The sequence below is a fragment of the Schistocerca americana genome, chromosome 6 (assembly GCF_021461395.2).
Source record: "Schistocerca americana isolate TAMUIC-IGC-003095 chromosome 6, iqSchAmer2.1, whole genome shotgun sequence".
Classification (NCBI taxonomy): Eukaryota; Metazoa; Arthropoda; class Insecta; order Orthoptera; family Acrididae; genus Schistocerca; species Schistocerca americana.
The window spans coordinates 374,879,529-374,898,762 of record NC_060124.1 but is presented as its reverse complement, the minus strand read 5'-3'; positions in this window follow the sequence as shown (position 1 = coordinate 374,898,762).

Here is a 19,234-nt window from a genome sequence, read left to right as displayed (position 1 = left end):
ATATCACATCAATAAAAAGTACTTGCTATGTCGTTGCTATGTAACGCGGTAGTAGATGGTGACAGACTTCACAAAAAATTAAAATCAGTTATGTCCATTGCCATTCCTTTGATAGTCACAGGTGTTAACAAGAATGTGTTACCTTTGACGTTGGATAAAATGTTAGTTAGGTGTATTATGTTTCAGACAAAAGGCATAAGAAACAGCAGATGCCAACGCGTGAAGATGCAAAAGACAAGGTCCACTGTCAGAATCCTGGATCTGGTAGCGAACCTAGGGGTGGGAGTCATCCACTGTGGACAACTCAGTGACAGTTTTTCTACGTCCATCTTTGCGATTGATGGTCTTCGGGATTTCGGCCGTTCACCTACATAATAAAATTAACACCTGCAGATATCGTTTTGATGTTATTTTACTACATTGCAACCAGTCTGGATGACTCAGTAGACCATCTCCACATCAGCCAAGGCATGAACATAGTGTACTGAATCACCGAAACTGGTTGCAATATGATAAAATAACACCAAAACGACGGCTGTAGGTGTTTCAGTTTATTGCGTGATTGTGTTGTTCCCATCAGAATCGACAGCAAAACAACTTCAGCAACAACAGTTCAGGTGTACATGCCGAAACGACAAGCATGAAGTAGAGAAAGTAAGAGGATATCGACAATTTAATTTACTGTCTAAAGGCAGTTGAAAATGTAAGAATCATGAAAGAATGGACCGCGATAGTAGGATACAGAGTTAAGGGTGAATATGGGCTCGGTATTAATAATTAGAGGGGGGAAAGACTAATTGAGCTCTGCAATAAATTTCACCTCTTATGGCGAATACACTTTTAAAAAATGTCTAGAGAAGAAGATGTAATAGGAAAAGGTCTGGAGATACGAAAAGATCGCAATTGGCTTATATCAGTAACGGTGGTCTTCCGGGCATTGAACCGAGTGGTTGTTTCCATATTTTGCACAGTATTTCGACGACCGACCCAGACTTCTTTTTCAGGACGTGCGAGTTTTACTGTTATGTGTACCTGCTGCCTGGCTGGAGTCCAGATGACTAACATGACCTTGATTCAGTGTTTTCCTATTGCACGAATTGACGCAAGGACATCGGGCCTAATGGTACATCCAGGTGTCATCACATTTTAAAATCTAGTCCAAAAGTACATCACCTTCGCTACTGAAATGATTTCTGAGGTCGTTGCTAATGCGAAACATCTGTTCTTTGTGGTGATCGATAAGCTCTCTGAGAATCCATACCTTGAACAAGTATCAAAGTTGTTGAGTTTGTTTAGAATGTTGAACTGAGTTGTGCCAACACTTACTCGACATTTTCCAGCAATTTTTTTTTTAACTGTAAGTCGTCAGTCTTCTTGGATAAGTGAAGCACATGCAACGCCGCGTTCGACACAGGTACCTGACTCCCGGAGCGATACGCGGACGCGGCATTACACCTAAAACCTTAGACGTTATGTTTTCATGAATATTGATAGAATTAATCGAACAAAAAACTAACATTCTTTGCAAGTTTGCCAACTAACGGTTACTAAATTTTCTCTTCAATGCATTAGGTTTTGCTTTCACTACGTAGGCTTGTTTAATAATTGTACGATTCTTGTATTTCCCATGCAATAAAACTATAAATAACAACTGTTAATACAAAGGCCGTTCTATAAGTAATGCAACATATTTTTTCTGGAAGCAGGTTGCTTTTACTCAGGATTCGAATACACCATATTATTCCCCACACTTTTGGCTAGAAAATTCTATTTTTCGGCATAATCTCGATTCAATGCGATGGTCTTACGCACCCAAATGCAAGGGCCGATTTTCCCATTTTGGACCACTTTACTGATTGACGTTGGGGCCAAAGGGTTGCCCCATCAATAACCTCCCCATCATCTACCTACTGCTTACTGCATCCTTCATTGGGCCGAACATATGGAAGACGGATGGTGCGAAATCCGAACTGTACGGTGGATGAGGATGAATAGTCCGGTACAGTTTCGTGAGCTCCTCTCGAGCCCTCAGACTTGTGTGCTTTGTCATGGACAAGGAGAACTTCGTTTGTATTTTTGTGGCGAAGAACACGCTAAGGCGTTTCTTCAATTTCCAGATGGTAGCACAATACGATTCAGAGTTGCTCGTTGCACCATAAGGTATGGTATCAAACAGAAAAACGCCTTCGCAGTCGCAGAAGACCGTCGCAATGACTTTATCGCCTGAGCGTACGGCTGTGAACTTTTTCTTCGGAGGTGAGGTGGTGTCACTCCTTCACGGATTGCCCCTTTGTTTCCGGTTATAAGTGATGAATCTGCGTTCCATCACCTGTGACAAATTTCGACAAATAATTGTCTCGATTAGATTCGTAACGTGAAAGAAATTCCGCACAGATGGTTCATCATTGCTCTTTATGGTCTGCTGTCAGGTGGAGAGGAACCGTGTGTCAACACACCTTTGAGTACCCGAACTGATGAACTAGTGTGTCGGCACTCGCAACAGAGACATGCAGTTGAGGAGCGAGGTGTCTGACTGTGATCCGTCCATCAACTCGAATGACAGTGTCCGCGCGTTCCAACATTGTAGGGGTCGCAGTTGTGTGCGGTCGCTTGCACACGGCATATCGGACAAATTTATGTGACATTGTTGCGATGATGATAGATGCCTCGCCCTACGACACACAGTGGTTTAGTTCGCTACCAGATCTCCGTAGACATTCTGCAAGAGCCTATGAATAACTGCGATGCTCTGGTTGTCCGCTAAAAGAAACCTAGCAACAGCTCTCTGCTTGGTTAGCACCTCCGTTGCTGACGCATTTTGTGGGCTACATATAGCGCGTCCACGTATCGGAACTATAGAGACTAGAGCGGTAAGATTCCACAAAGTCCCACCATGAATTTCTCCTTATTTCAACCGAAACTGGCATCAGAAAAAACTGTGTCGTAGTTCATATTGAACGCCCCTCGTAAGAAGTCGGGCGCTCAAAATACGAGGTAACAGGTAGTGAACCCCTTGCCACAGAGAAGTAGCTGCGGTATCAAAGGTGGCTGGTTTGCACGCTACCAGTTGAACCAGTCACATGGCATATCACATAACACAAGTAATATGGAAAACACAAAATGAGACAAATAAAAATATTTAATAAATTAATACACACAGATTTTGTTCTGTAGTTAAAGTGCTACTAGTTCAAACTAAAATAGTCAAAAAGAACTATCTCATATAGAGAAGTTTAAACTGTTATAAGTAACTATAATGTAGTTATCGCATCAGTTTGAATAACACTTTGACATTCAGCGTTTACTGTCCAACGAACATCTGTTTGTAGTCGCAAGCTAAGATGGCGGCAACTGACACTCTGCGTCGGCTGACGACAACTATAGAAATGGTCTGCGGCTGTTGCTGTGTGGCTGTACATCCATATTTATACTCAAACGGCGGAAGAAAGTCCATCAGCAATGTTGTTGGCGGATGAAGAAAGTAGTTCCTGGTTTCAGTGTCCTCTCTGGTGGCTGGCAAAGGGGAGAGTTTCCTTAACTGTACCATTTTGAGATTTTACTCATTATAGCCTAAACAGTAAGTTACAAAATTACTTACAAAATTCGATCCTCAACTGCAGGCTCTTTTTGTTGGTGTCTGATTTAAAGACTGCAAACTCTGACAATTTGAATACACTACACATAGTTTTCTAAACATCTGCATGTGGTACGAATTAGGAATCCGGTTTCCTAATTCATACCGCTGGGTGCACACTTATAAACTGTGTCCATGAGCTTAAATAAATGTGCTAGTATAAGATTAAGCATTTGGTAATATGGTAATATATCCTCTTTCCTCCTTTCTCCACACCTGCACTCTTTGCGTTAATCAACATTTAGCATTTCATGCAGCTGCTCAATTCCTCAATTCGATATTCTTCGCACAACTCGCTGTACTATACATCTGTTTTAGGAACGAATTTCTGTGGTGCCTTTTCCACACGGTCCTCAAATTACTTCCTCTCGACAGGTGAAGCTATAGTTCTACATTTCTAGTCATTTACTTCGGTTGGGTATTTATTTAGCGCGAACTGCTGCTCAGCTCACAGGCTCCTTGGCTAGGTGTTGGAAGTTTTGTCCAGAGCTTTCAACTAGTCTCTCAGATTTGCCGACATTTCTTGGATGTACATTGCCAGTCCCCATTTCGTATGCCAAGACTTTTCATGAACTAAAATCACTGGGAAATCCATTTCCATCTGCAACACCCAGTGCAAGTTTTCTTACGGTTGATATACTTAAACCAATCATCTCCTCTTCAGATGTAGGAAAGCGATGTTTTGGGTTCACTGTTTTCATAGCTTTAATTGTAGCTATTTCAAATTCTAACACTGCAGTGTCCGGTGACCACCCGGACATTTTACTTCTCACTCCAGGAAATAACATCTGTCACAGAATTTTCATTTTCTTGTCTGGGAGCAACAGCAACTGCTCCCGTTTCTTCTTATGTGCTTCCAAAGTCAACGTTTGTGGTGTAAAGTCGTTTCAATTGTTTAGAACAATTTTCAGGTGTTCAGTCCGTAAGAGCAGTTCCATTGGTATGCCGGATTTTCTCCGTTTCTTCACAATCAGTTTTCAGTTCGTTTTGAACTTTGTTGGATAACACTTTACCGTGGGTAAATATTTTTAAATCCCAGTTTGAATTTTAGTTTTTATTTTCAGCATCCATCTTAACTGTTAGTTTAGGAACATTTTATATGCATGCATATTAATTTAATCCGTTATCCCCATTTACACATACTGTTAAACCTAAATGCTGTTCATCTGCGCCCATTTTCCGCAGTAGATTTCTGCTGACATAATAGGAGGCCAAATAATTGTTTAATTAATAACTTACGATAAATGTTGTTGGTTAGTTGGTTGTTTGGAAAAGGGGACAAAGCAGCAAGGTCATTGGTCCCGTCTAAGGTGGCAAAAACCAAGGGAGGAACAATACAAACAGCACGGTCCATCAAGGGGAAGGAGAAACGGGCAAAGAAAGAGGTAAAAGGAACGTTGGGGCAGCAGAAAGAGGAAAGAACAAGAATGAGGGAATGAGGAAGGGGGGGATTGGGGGACGGTATGAGCAGGGGCGCCCCAGAAACGCTACGTGAACTGGGAAACCAGCAGTGCCCCTGAACCTTCCTGATCCTTGCACCATACCATTAAAGGACACCAGCAGGGGAGGAAGACCCAAGAAAAGGGTGAACAAAACGGCACAAAAAACAGACGAAACATAAGGAGTAAGACGAGAGAAACAAGCAGGTGTGGAGGCAAGGCCAAGGCCTCCATAAGCTACGCCAACGCCACCGCTACCTGACGGAATCAGTTTCGAGACGAAAGTTAAAAGACTTAAACCTGGGAGCACAAACGACTTTCGGCAAGAAAACTGAGGACAGACGTAACCACACGAGGGTTGTCTGGTAACACCTGAGGCAAAGAAGGTGAGAGGGCGGGTAGTGTGAAGGGCCTAAAGGTGGGAGTAATCCAGAAAAATATGGATCATCGTAAGGGGCGGGGGGAGGGGGGGGGACACAACTACAAAGCAGGCCCATTGCGGAGGAAAAAGCGATGGGTCAGCCTACGGCGGCGCGGTTCTTTCCGTCCCTTTACGACGGACCAGCACCTATCTGTGAACATTGTCTCAGCAGATCATCAGTAGGGAAGCCGAGTGAAACCTACTGTACTTCGACGTGAACCAGGGTGCAATTAACGTCAGTAATCTACGTTTCGGAAGAAAGTTTTCACACAAATGAAAGTTTGGAAATTTTGTCCTCAATTAATATATTCTGAAACGTAGGTGAACAAGTATCACTGCCAAGCCCGTGCTAGTCTTAACACAGTGACTCATAGTCCATTTCACTCACGTTAGCAAGTTTATGGTGTTGAATTTCCCGACAACGTAATAGCTTCAAAAATACTAATTGTTTTTGATTGATAATGCTAGCCAAATATTCGGTCTATCGGTACGAAATGCAGTCACAGTTTTTAGCAACCGACCTGCTCAATACGCCACGCGCAATCTATGTCTTTTCTCGTCACAATATTCACTTAAAAATTCCGAAATTTCTACACACACATCGAAATAATTATGCCGTCACTTTCCAACACTTTTGATGTATGAAACACTGCTAGATCCGGCAATTTATCATTTCTATCGGAACTACTACTACACACGTCCGATCTGTTTCATGGCTAGGCTTCGACTCCTCTCTAGAATACTCCAAGTCTTATCTACCAGCAGAGAAAGGCGCGCGAAGAATATTGCTTTACCATTGGTCAGTTCACTCAACAACCAATAGCAAAACAACATTCTCCCTCGCCAATCCGCGCTTTTCATCAATAACCCATCGCAAAATAGTAAACCTAACGACTGCACTTTTTACCGACGTAATTATCTAATATACTGAAGTTTTGCATGTGCTTAAAGTTATTTACTATCGTTATTTATGCCTGAATTAACTTCCCCTTTACCATAAATTTACTTTACAAATCTGTTCTACAAAAATCCCCTCTGTCCATATCAATACTTCTTCGAAATGTTCCCACACTAAATCCTATTACATAACTCGTTAAACAATTATCTTCATATTAACCTTAAACCACACTCACTCATCATTCATACTGCAAAAACACATTTACAACATTTTACATACACAAAAAGAAATAATAACATTTTATGAAAATACTAGAACAGTTTATGAAAAACATTCTATTACTTTAGCGCACTCTAGTGGGCACAATCTAAACTAAAACCACAGTCCCACTTTCCAATATTGTCCTCTATCGGCTGATACCTAAACTACGTGCGCGTCCAGTCTCGCGTCACCATCTGTCACTATCCAGCTCTGAGACACATCTCCCACTTAACCGCCTCCAAGGCAGAATCGTTATACGGCGCTACGCCTCAAGCCTAGCATGGCATACACGAAGACGGCAGCGGATGATAGATTCCCGCCGGTGGAGGCAGAGAGAAGACAAAATTTATAAAATTCTTCACATCATTTTTAAACATTGTGTTGCACTAATGACTCTAACATCGATTTCTAAAGCTCGTTATACGACCAAGAATCTCAAATTATGCCGGTATAATATCGGAAACTTACAGTGTGGCACTTTATACAACAACGCCATTTTCTCTTCGTCATTTTCCCAAAAACGAGACATAACAAATAAACATTCGTGACTGTCTGAAAAGTAAGATAATTTTTTGTATATTCACCCATAAACAAAACATTATGCTGTCATTTACTATAGATCAGTAATTCTCTTCGCACAAAAAGTTAGACTGAAAACTTAACAAGGCCAACGCTGTCTTCAGACGAACTGTTTCTCTACATACTGAGCTCATTGTTAACAATATGCCTCCAAGAATCACGTAGTTCACGCTGGCCTCACTGAATGTCCGTTAGTACAGGAAATATAAATTTTATAGCAGTGATACACATGAGGTATAATATAGGCCATAGCTTTTCTCTTTTATTCTGGTCTATTTCCATAGCGTTGGGTGCATTATTCCTCGGACACCAGACACCATCATGCGATCACAATGAGCAGCATTCAGCGTTCCGTTTAAGTGGCCACTGTAATTGTCATTTTAACTACTGCTTTTCTGTCTAAATAAACGAGAGAGTTTATGAAGCAAGTAAAACGAAACCGTTTACAGCCGGAGACCCTAATCATAAAACGGATATCTTAATAATACCAAAAGCGTCGGACGTAAAATTCCTTGTAATATAGCGGGAGTAAAAGAGATAGTAAAAACAAGATGTCGACATCAAATGCTTGGTAGTAATGAAACTCTATTTAAAGGGAACCTTCTACTTCGCTGCTATACATTCCGGTGATCTTCGTAAGTGAGCACAATGGTGACTTCTACAGAATACGGCAAAAATCATTTTAGGTGAACAGTACGCAACATTTTTATATCTCTCTGCCTGTACGATTATTGAAGAATTGCCATTACTCGTTTTTCTGTACAGCTCTGTACAGGTCTGTATATATAGTACAGGTACTACTATACTATATGCAGTACTACTACATATACAGAGTATATGACGTTTGCTGTGCCTGCGTGTGAGAATTTTATATTGTACACACTGTAGTGCTTTGCTGAAATGGTATTTCTGAGGAAATTAAAATATTGGACATCATTCAGCTGTTGGCAGCAAAATTTATGGCTCCACGCCTGGGGACAGCCTGGCTGCCGGCACCCTCTGCAGCTGCTGTGGTGTGCCATGTGTGGCTGCGTACACAGCACAATTAATGTTACCGATTCGGACCGCCAGTAGTCGATCGGCGCATTTCCGGACTCATTCCAGCCACACTCCCTCGTCGGCTACTCACTCCACACTTTACTTTTGCCAATAAAATGGTCGTGATAGGCGTTTCCCCTCAAAATTAAGACATGTTTTGCATTTCGTTTGCAACGAATTAAAATTAGCAGCGTATTTTCTTTGCTTAATCTACATTCACACTTCAGTTTCCTCAGATAACTGATTGTCGGTGTACGAAACGTTCGCAACGGAGATCATTTTTCCCTTAAAGCGTATGTGAGAAGGACAACGGTAGTGTTCAACAAAATGCGAATGACAGTGGTTCTCTTCAGCTACGAGGCGTGTTTTTTAAGTAAGTACCGTTTTGAAATTAAAAAAAAGACATGCTAAGATATCTCAATAATTTTATTTTTACATGAAAACCTGTACCTTAATCTACTTTTCTACATAATTTCCGTCAATATTGAGGCACTTGTCATAACGTTGTACCAGTTTTTGAATACCCTCCTCGTAGAAGTCTGTCGCCTGACTTGTTAACCACTGCATCACCACTGTTTTGACTTCGCCATCGTCTTGAAGACGCTGACCGCCCCGGTGTTTCTTAAAGTGCAGGAACAGATGGTAGTCACTGGGCGCAAGATCGGGGCTGTACGGAGGATGATCTAGAGTTTCCCATCGAAAAGATGTGATGAGATCTTTGGTCTGATTCACCACAGGCGGACGGGCAGTGTCTTGCAGCAAAACGATGCTCTTGCTCAACTTCCATGGACTGTTGCTTTGATTCTGGACTGACGTAGGCCACCCATCTTTCATCGCCCTTAACAATTTGGCTTAATGAATCACCACCGTCGTTGTGGTACCGCTCAAGGATAGTCAATGCACTGTCTAAACGTTTGGTTTTGTGCACATCCGTCAACATTTTCGGTACCCAACATGCGTACAAGTTTCGGTAATTCAAGTGCTCGGTCACAATGCCATACAAAACTCTATGAGAAATATTAGGAAAGTTATCCCGCAAGGAGGTAATCGTAAAGTGTCCGTTTTCTCTCACCTTATTGCTCACTTCCTGAACCAAACTTTCATTAAAGACCGAAGGACGCCCACTCCGTTGTTCATTATGGCCATCTTTAAATGCTCTCACCCACTTACTTACCATTCCATCACTCATAACATTTTCTCCGTAAACTGCACAGATCTCACGATGAATATCGATCGCTTTTAGGCCTTTAGCACTAAGAAATTTTATAAAAGCCCGTACTTCACCGTCGGCGGGACTCACGATTATCGGAGGCATCTTAAACACTCAGTACACAACGTAAACAAGGAAGAATGAGACTGTAATGGCGTCAGTGCGTAGATTAAGGTAAAGGCTTTCATGTAAAAATAAAATTATTGAGATATCTTAGCACGTCTTTTTTTTTAATTTCGAAACGGTACTTACTTAAAAAACACGCCTCGTATCTCGAACTGTGACAGTGAGCATTCGGGCTGGAAGCTGCATAGTAATCACCTGTTAAGTACGTGATAACAGCGGTTGGGCAGATGGCTGTAAAATGCAAACCTATCAATCAGCTAATCTCTCACATAGACACACCACCGGACAAATGTTGTACTCAAAGACACGTGAACGGAAGAGAAAGGCAGGAGGCAAAGGTTCAAAGTACAATTTTGCCGATGGGGTAGAAACCACGAACTGAGCATTAACAGGTAATCGATAACAGCTCTTTTCCAAATACTGAATCTCTGATCTATTGTTTCCGGCATTTGAGCAAATCAGCAAAAAATTGTAGACAAATTTGAGGAAGATAACGAAATAATCATACTCGACAACTGCCATAATTTAAAGAAAGTCATATTTTGGATCAGTGTCAGTCTGGATGGTGGTTCGAACATTTGCTCAGGTACTGATATGGGCTATGGTGGCTTTCCGAGCGTCTTTCTACCGATCCGTTTATAGCTGCCGCAGATAAGTTGAGGCTTCGGACCAAGTAGTCTTGCATCGTGGGTATTTCGACCGCAGCCTGCACCACCGCTGATTTACGCCACTGGTTCACCAGCAGCGAATGTGTTGTCACCGTCAGTCAGACAGTGTCCTCGCTGATAGCCTTTGTTTTTGTATAGCTCCGTAGGAAAGAGCTACTCGAGTTCTATAGACTGTGAGTAACGGAAATAATTCCATGAGCGAACGGGATGCTGTGTCCTCTCAAGGATGATCATTGCTACTGGGTGCACAGAAAACGGGACGAGTATACGAACTGATTGTGCGTGAGTTCTGAAGTGTGTAAAAGTAAAAAGGTGAGATAACGGAACCATCCAGAGCCATGGATCTAGTTCAACGGTTCAACTGAACAAACACATTTTGAAATTATCTGGAAATAACAGCTTTTTTGAAAATTGACAATGGGTCTGTTCCCGACAAAAAAGTACTTGTGTTCGGTTGTGTAGAAGTGGAGAAAATCCGGCATACCAATGCAACTGCTCTTACGGACGGGACACCTGAAAATTGTTCTAAACAATTGAGACGACTTTACACCACAAACGTTGACTTTGGAAGCACATAAGAAGAAACGGGAGTAGTTGCTGTTGCTCCCAGACAAGAAAATGAAAATTCTGTGACAGATGTTATTTCCTGGAGTGAGAAGTAAAATGTCCGGGTGGTAACCGGAAACTGCAGTGCCGGAATTTGAAACAGCTACAATTAAAGCTATGAAAACAGTGAACCCAAAACATCGCTTTCCTGGTGTTTTAACAACAACCAATGCCAGAGGAAGGAAGTGCTGGAGCGGGAATTAACGGAGTAATACAGGGACAGAGAAAACGTCCGTCTGTTTTCCCACATGTGTGCTGTAGAAGCTCATCTTCCACCAAACAGTATTGATGGTAATAATGGAGGAAATCCCCAATAGAGGAAAGGTCATGAAATTCGCAGACATGATGATCAGTCAATGGATGGAAAATCCTAGTATACCAATTGAAATAAGGAATGTTTCTTAATCAGCGGCTCAGGACCCCAAATGCTATCGAATGTTGGCATAGTAAACTAAACTCTATCATGATTTAAAACTCTCCAACTGTATACTTTATTGTATACAGGCTAAAGGAGGCAGTATATGCTGTATTTGAAATTAAAAATATTCCATTGACCTTCCTCTTCAAAAAAGAAGAAAAAGATACATGGATCTTGACAAAATTGAAAGACATTATAATAATATACGCTGACAGGATAAAATCGCAGCACCAAGAAGCAGTTGTGCGACAAAACGAAAATTGGTAAGCGAGTTTCTAGATCTAAAGGCGATGTCTATTCCAATTTCGTGTCAGTCTCGTAAAATGGTGCAAGACTTCCGAAATTGTGAGAAAAATAAGGTAACCTGTTGAGAAGGACCGGTAATATATAGTTGTACAAGAGCAAAGAGGGAACAATAAGTATAGAAGACCAAGAGCGAAGTGCTCGGATTAAAAAGGGTTTAAGACAAGGACGTAGTCTTTCTTCCTAACTGTTCAATCTGTACTTCGAAGAAGCACTAACGGAAATAAAAGAAAGGTTCAAGAGTGAGGTTAAAATTAAGGGAGAAACGACGTCAATGACAACATTCGCTGATGTCATTGCTCCTCAGTGGAAGTGAAGAAGAGTTACAGGACCCGCTGAACGGTATCAACAGTCTAATGAGTACAGAATATGGACTGAGAGTAAATCGAAGAAAGACGAAAGTAATGAGAGGTAATAGAAATGATAATAGCGAGAATCTTAACACCAGGATTGGAGATCACATAACAGATGAAGTTAAGGAATTCTGCTACCTAGGCAGCAAAATAACTCATGACGGACGGGTCAAGGAGGACATAAAAAGCAGACTAGAACTGGCAAAAAGAGCATTCCTTGCCAAGAAAGTTATGCTAGTATCAAACATAGACGTTAATTTGAGGAAGAGATTTCTGAGAGTATATTTTTGGATCACTGCATTCTTTGGTAGTAAAATATGGACTGCGAAAAAGCCGGAAAAGAAGAAAATCGAAGCATTTGCGATGTGGTGTTACATAAGAATGTTGAAAATTAAGTTGACTGATAAGGTGAGTAGTGAGGTGATTCTCCACAGCATCGGTGTCGAAAAGAATATATGAAAAACACAGGCAAAGAGAAAGGACGTGATGGTACGACATAGTACTAGAGGGAGCCGTAGAGGGTAAAAGTTGAAAAGGAAGACAGAGATTGGTATAGATTCAGCAAATATTTGAGGACGTAGGTTGCAAGTGCTACTCTAAGATGAAGAGGTTAGCACAGGAGAGGAACTTGGCGGGCCGTAGTCGGAACCAGTCGGAAGACTCAAGAGGAAAGCTAAGAAAGCTTTGTCACAACACGGCTCTCTAACACTGTGCATTCTCCGTTTTTTTTGCGCCAAGTTCGCTTCAAATCCGCACAGAAAAACAAAAACCAATGTTACTGTTACGTAGTTACTATCAAACATAATTTAAAGTGCAAGACTGAATTCCAATACTTCAAAATAACTCTATGTCAATTTTAACGAGGGAGAGCCAAGGACGTATCATGATCCCCTCGTATTGAATTTAAAAATCATTGTTCTAACATTTTAGAAATAGGCGTGTCATGGGCAAGTATACCAGAAACAAATTCTCACAACTTTGACACTACCGTAATTTATACAATACAAAATCTTGGTTTGCGCCCACCATGACCTACAAAAGTATAAACAGCTCTTCCCTCTTGACCTGAAAAAAGAAACTTGTACAGACATTTGTGCTTGCAATTATTGATTACTGTGATGTTAAGCAATAAGGCCTTTCTCAGGAAACATCGTGGTGACTGGAACTGGTTATGAATGCCTGTGTTCGTTTTATCTGTGATGTTTGACTCTTTGATCATGTCTCAGCATCATATACACAACTATATTCTTGCTGCATGCTGACAAGCACAGAGATTTGCATACCCACACTGTCCACCAAATCTTCCATGAGAGCAAAATCCCTTCTCTTCCACTACATCGTTCAACCACTTTCTCAAAGTCCTTCTCAGTTGCAAGAACCAGACTCCGGAATAACCTCCTGCAGTATTTTAGAGAGCTGAATAACATCTTCAGCTTCAGAAGACAGTTAATGACATCTACTAAAGGAAGAATAATGTTTACCATTGTCCATGTAGGCAATCGTTACTCTTTAACATCCTTCTTTCGAACCAGATCTTCCTCATTCCCCAACATTCTCAGGAGATGCAATCTCTTTAAATTTCCTTTCCCCAGAACTCTCTATTTCAGAAAACATCTACTTCGTATATGTATAAATTCTTTCTATATCTGCCCCCATCACGATTGTTACTATGGTCAATACTATTATTATTGCTATCATTGTTAGTGGGAGTAGCAACGAAACTGACAGTATTATCTTTGTTAGTTCATACTCAGTATTACTTACTTACATTGGCAAAATAGACATTTCAATGGTTTTTATAGTTTTTGTCGTATTAAAATTGTTTGTTCTTAGACAACTACGGTGTGAAAAGGTACTGTACGTGCAAAACCCTGATCCGATGTAGGGAGGGCTCGGTGGTCGTAATCATATCAGCTAAAATAAACAAATTATCGGCGTTTCACTTATGACGACGTAAGCTTTTTCTTTCACACTTTCTACCACAGTTTGGGAGATCAGTCTAGCAGAGACCTTTTCCATTGTGCACTTCACGATATTGTTCTTTCTTCTGCAAATACAGCGCCCCTTGACATAAAAGTTTTCTGGGTATTGTACCGCGTCATAAAATATAAAACTACTGCTGCTGGAGAAAAAAACCAACGTTTCGGGCACGGTTGTAGCGGCCTTCTTCTGGGTCTACTGGTCCGTTCTAGCTATGCAGTGCCCCTTGCATTTTGTTGTTACTGTTCACTGCGCATGCCATTACGTCATAATTAAAAAAAAAAATAGTTCGTTTCATTGGTCTCTTAAGGAAGGAGAGGGAGCTTTATTTTAATAATTTATTGGGATGGAGGGAGAGCGTAACCTCTGTTGTCTATCGGCTCTTGTGTTACGTGCCATGATTGGTGGTCACCGTCGTATGAGACGATGGCTCCTGTTTACCAAATGCTGGACGTCAGCCGCGCCGTCGCAGTTACTCGCCGGTAATGCTCGCGCCTCGTGTTGACAGTGCGATCTGGTGGACTCTTGATTACTAGCAGCCAAGATTGGGCAAGCCTGAGTCCATCCTCTCTGTTCATATTATTAGGGTGTTTAAGTATTTAGATGGCCTACCCGATTTTGCGTTTCGTCATAACCGGCTGCTTGGCCAAGACACAGGCTTGGCTGAATTTTGTTTTTTTTCCGCAGTCATGCTGATATTCTGCCACTGCAGATTTGTTGTGTTGTACTACACGAATACAGCGCTCGTGTTTCCGAATGCGCGTTGCTATTGGTCTGCCACTCTCGCCGATGTATGCCTCTCCACATTCGTATTCCACCTTGTACACACCTGCAGTGGGTAATGCATCCATCTTGTCCATACTGGAGCGTAGCACATCCTGGATCCTGGGACCACTATAGAAGTAGCCTGCACTCCAACCCGGCGAAGGTGTTTGCCTAATCGGTCAGCAACATTTTTCACATAAGGTAAGCGCACTGTTGGCTGCAGTTTTTCTATTTCTTGTTTATCTTGCTTACTTGTGTTCGTCGACAAGGCTATGTGGATCGACTTAGGACTGTATCCTTTTAAGTTCAGATGTTATGTTTTGAGCATCACTTACACGCTGCGCACGGATTGCCAAAGAAAGGATTACTGAGTTCTGGGTGATGGTAAGATTGGGCGTGCCGGTACCTGTCTGTATGTGTAGGCTTGCGATATACTCTGTGCCCCAGTGTGCCATCCGTTGTCCTGTATACTTCGACGTCTAGAAATGGAATTGCAGCATTCTTCTCTACTTCAAGTGTGAACCCCATCTTCCTGTGCATGTTGCTCAAATATTCGTGAAATCTGTGTAGCTCCGTTTGACCATGAGGCCATATAGCGAACGTGCCGTCTGAACCAGCAACGTGGGCGTAAAGGAGCTGAACCAATGGCCGTTGCTTCTAAGGCTTCCATGAATATGTCGCCTGCCAGCGGAGATATGGGAGAACCCATTGCTACTCCGTCTGTCTGCTGATTGTATTTTCCTTGCCATTTGACGTACGTTGAAGTCAGGCAGCCCAACAGACTGCACTGTCAACACGAGGCATAGATGTTAAGTCCCATAGCGCTCAGAGCCATTTGAACCATTTTGAACCAACACGAGGCGTGATCACTACCGGCGAGTAACTGCCGTCGTGCGCTGACGTCCAGCATTTGGTAAACAGGAGCCAACTTCTCATTCGGCGGTGACCACCAATCACGGCACATAACACACGAGCCGATAGACAACAGAGGTTACGCTCTCCCTCCACCGCAATAACTATTAAAATAAAGTTCCCTCTCCTTCCTTAAGTGATCAATGAAACGAACTATCCTTTTTTAAAATTATGACATAATGATATGCGCAGTGAACAGTAACAATAAAACATAAGGAACACAGCATAGCTAGAAAGGACCAGTACACTCAGAAGAAGTTCCCTGCAACTGTGGCCGAAACGTTGTTTTTTTCTCGAGCAGCGGTAGTTTTACACATAATGACGCGGTAGCATACCCAGAAAACCCTTATGGCGACTGACTTTGGCCGCGGAATCCTACGCAATTATATCGCCGCTTCTTCTTCGTATCGTGATTGTAAATGCGATGGCGTTACGATGCTTTTTCTAGCACCTCCAGTAGTCGTCATTCACAACACCACATAAGAGCGCTCGGTTCTTCTACACCTTCCAGTCATATTAATATAACCATCGCCTACGTTTAATGTCAACAATGGCTGCGGAGATGCGTATTCGCGAATAGACGCATAACTGTTGTGCAACTGACCACCCAGACGAGCCAAGGGGCTATCAACAGTGTCTCCTCAACGACCATCCGGCAGCCGGCCGGAGTGACCGAGCGGTTCTAGGCGCTACAGTCTGGAACCGCGCGACCGCTACGCTCGCAGGTTCGAATCCTGCCTCGGGCATGGATATGTGTGATGTCCTTAGGTTAGTTAGGATTAAGCAGTTCTAAGTTCCAGGGGACTGATGACCACAGCAGTTAAGTCCCATAGCGCTCAGAGCCATTTGAACCGTCCAGCAAACTTTCCTGTGTATACAGCCTCCACAGCAGGCGCGTGGTTCGTGCACCCATGCTAAATGCTGTTCATCGGTGAAGTAGGCTGGAATTTTCACGAAAATACCGTAACTGTACGTCCACTGAATGGCGACAGGAAGCCTTTTCAGATGAACCACGTAGCATGCTCCGCCGGGTAGATGGCCCTCGGCGTGTATGGCGCGAAACACCCTGCAACCAGGCTGGAGTGTTATTGTCTGGGGACTGTTTTCGTGTCATTTGCTGGATGATATCGTCATTCTGGAAGGCACAGTGGGTCAAGACAAGTATATATGGAGACCATGTTCATCCCTGCATGCATTTCATTTTTCCTCGGAACGATGGCATCTACGAGTAGGACAGTTCAAGGCTTCACACAGCTCGCAGTGTTTGTGTATGTTCGAAGACATTAGGATGAGTTTACCGTACACTCCTAGCCACCATACTCGTCGGATTGCACATCAATCGAGAATCTTGAGGACCACCTTGCTCGGGCCGTGCGTTTTCTGGATTCTCAACCGAAAACCTAATGTCCTGATTCGGCAGGGTTCCAAACTGGCTTACATGGCTCTAAGCACTATGGGGCTTAACATCTACATCTACATCTACTTCTGCATCTACACTTACATCTACATCCATACTCCGCAAGCCACCTGCTGGTGTGTGGCGGAGGGTACATTGAGTACCTCTATAGGTTCTTCCTTCTATTCCAGTCTCGTATTGTTCGTGGAAAGAAGGATCGTCGGTATGCCTCTGTGTGGGCTGTAATATCTCTGATTTTATCCTCAGGGTCTCTTCGCGAGATATACGTAGGAGGGAGCAGTATACTGCTGGACTCCTCGGTGTAGGTATGTTCTCGAAACTTCAACAAAAGCCCGTACCGAGCTACTGAGCGTCTCTCCTGCAGAGTCTTCCACTGGAGTTTATCTATCATCTCCGTAACGCTTTCGCGATTACTAAGTGATCCTGTAACGAAGCGCGGTGCTCTCCGTTGGATCTTCTCTATCTCTTCTATCAACCCTATCTGGTACGGACCCCACACTGCTGAGCAGTATTCAAGCAGTGGGCGAACAAGGGTACTGTAACCTACTTCCTTTGTTTTCGGATTGAATTCCTTTAGGATTCTTCCAATGAATCTCAGTCTGGCATCTGCTTTACCGACGATCAACTTTATATGATCATTCCATTTTAAATCACTCCTAATGCGTACTCCCAGATAATTTATGGAATTATCTGTTTCCAGTTGCTGACCTACTATTTTGTAGCTAAATGATAAGGGATCTATCTTTCTATGTATTCGCAGCACATTACACTTGTCTACATTGAGATTGAATTGCCACTCCCTGCACTATGCGTCAATTCGCTGCAGATCCTCCTGCATTTCAATACAATTTTCCATTGTTACAACCTCTCGATACACCACAGCATTATGTGCAAAAAGCCTCAGTGAAATTCTGATGTCATCCACAAGGTCATTTATGTATATTGTGAATAGCAATGGTCCTATGACACTCCCCTGCGGCACACCTGAAATCACTCCTACTTCGGAAGGCTTCTCTCCATTGAGAATGACATGCTGCGTTCTGTTATCTAGGAACTCTTCAATCCCATCACACAATTGGTCTGATAGTCCGTATGCCCTTACTTTGTTCATTAAACGACTGAGGGGAACTGTAACGAACGCCTTGCGGAAGTCAAGAAACACGGGATCTACCTTGGATCCCGTGTATATGGCTCTCTGAGTCTCGTGGACGAATAGCGCGAGCTGGGTTTCACACGATCGTCTTTTTCGAAACCCATGCTGATTCCTACAGAGTAGATTTCTAGTCTCCAGAAAAGTCATTATACTCGAACATAATACGTGTTCCAAAATTCTCAACTGATCGACGTTAGAGATATAGGTCTATAGTTCTGCACATCTTTTCGACGTCCCTTCTTGAAAACGGGGATGACCTGTGCCTTTTTCCAATCCTTTGGAACGCTACGCTCTTCTAGAGACCTACGGTACACCGCTGCAAGAAGGTCATCAGTCCCCTAGACTTAGAAATACTTAAACCGAACTACTGTAACCTAACTAACCTAAGGACATCACCCACATGCATGCCCGAGGCAGGATTCGATACTGCGACCGCAGCAACAGCGCTGTTCTGGACTGAAGCGCCTAGAACTGCTCGGCCACGGCGGCAGGATTCCACATCCCTGCCGGTAGCCCCCCCCCCCACCCCATAACTTCACTGACGCTCTTCCTGCATGTCTCGTGCTGCAAAAGGCTCCTGGCAGGTGGTCACATCAAAGTGACTGGACAGTGTATGTGCAGTGGATCTTTTATGGACGCAAATTACGATGGTCACAGATTACGGAACACACATGTTTCTACCCTTCGATCCGCATCTGGAGGACCGCTCTAGTTCTGCGGGGTGCTACACAAGGGTTCATCGGAGTACCTTTTTGGTGTGACGCAGTTCGGCATAAAAGGAACCATACGCGGTTTAACTGTGGGGCGGCGACTGCTTGCTGGAGATTTACGTGGCCAGGTCGCGACTCGGCTGTTGCGTGGAGGAGGTCCCTTGGCTGCTCCCTCGACGCGATTTTTGTGGCGTTCCGCGGCGCGTGAGGAACGCAGGTCGGTAAATCTCCCGCGGGAATCACCGCACTTGCCGTCAACCTGCGACTAACTGCTGGGGAAGCGGAGAGCCACTCAGCGGGCGACGGCGGCCCCTTCCGGGCCGGGCCCTGCCTTGCGTTCGGT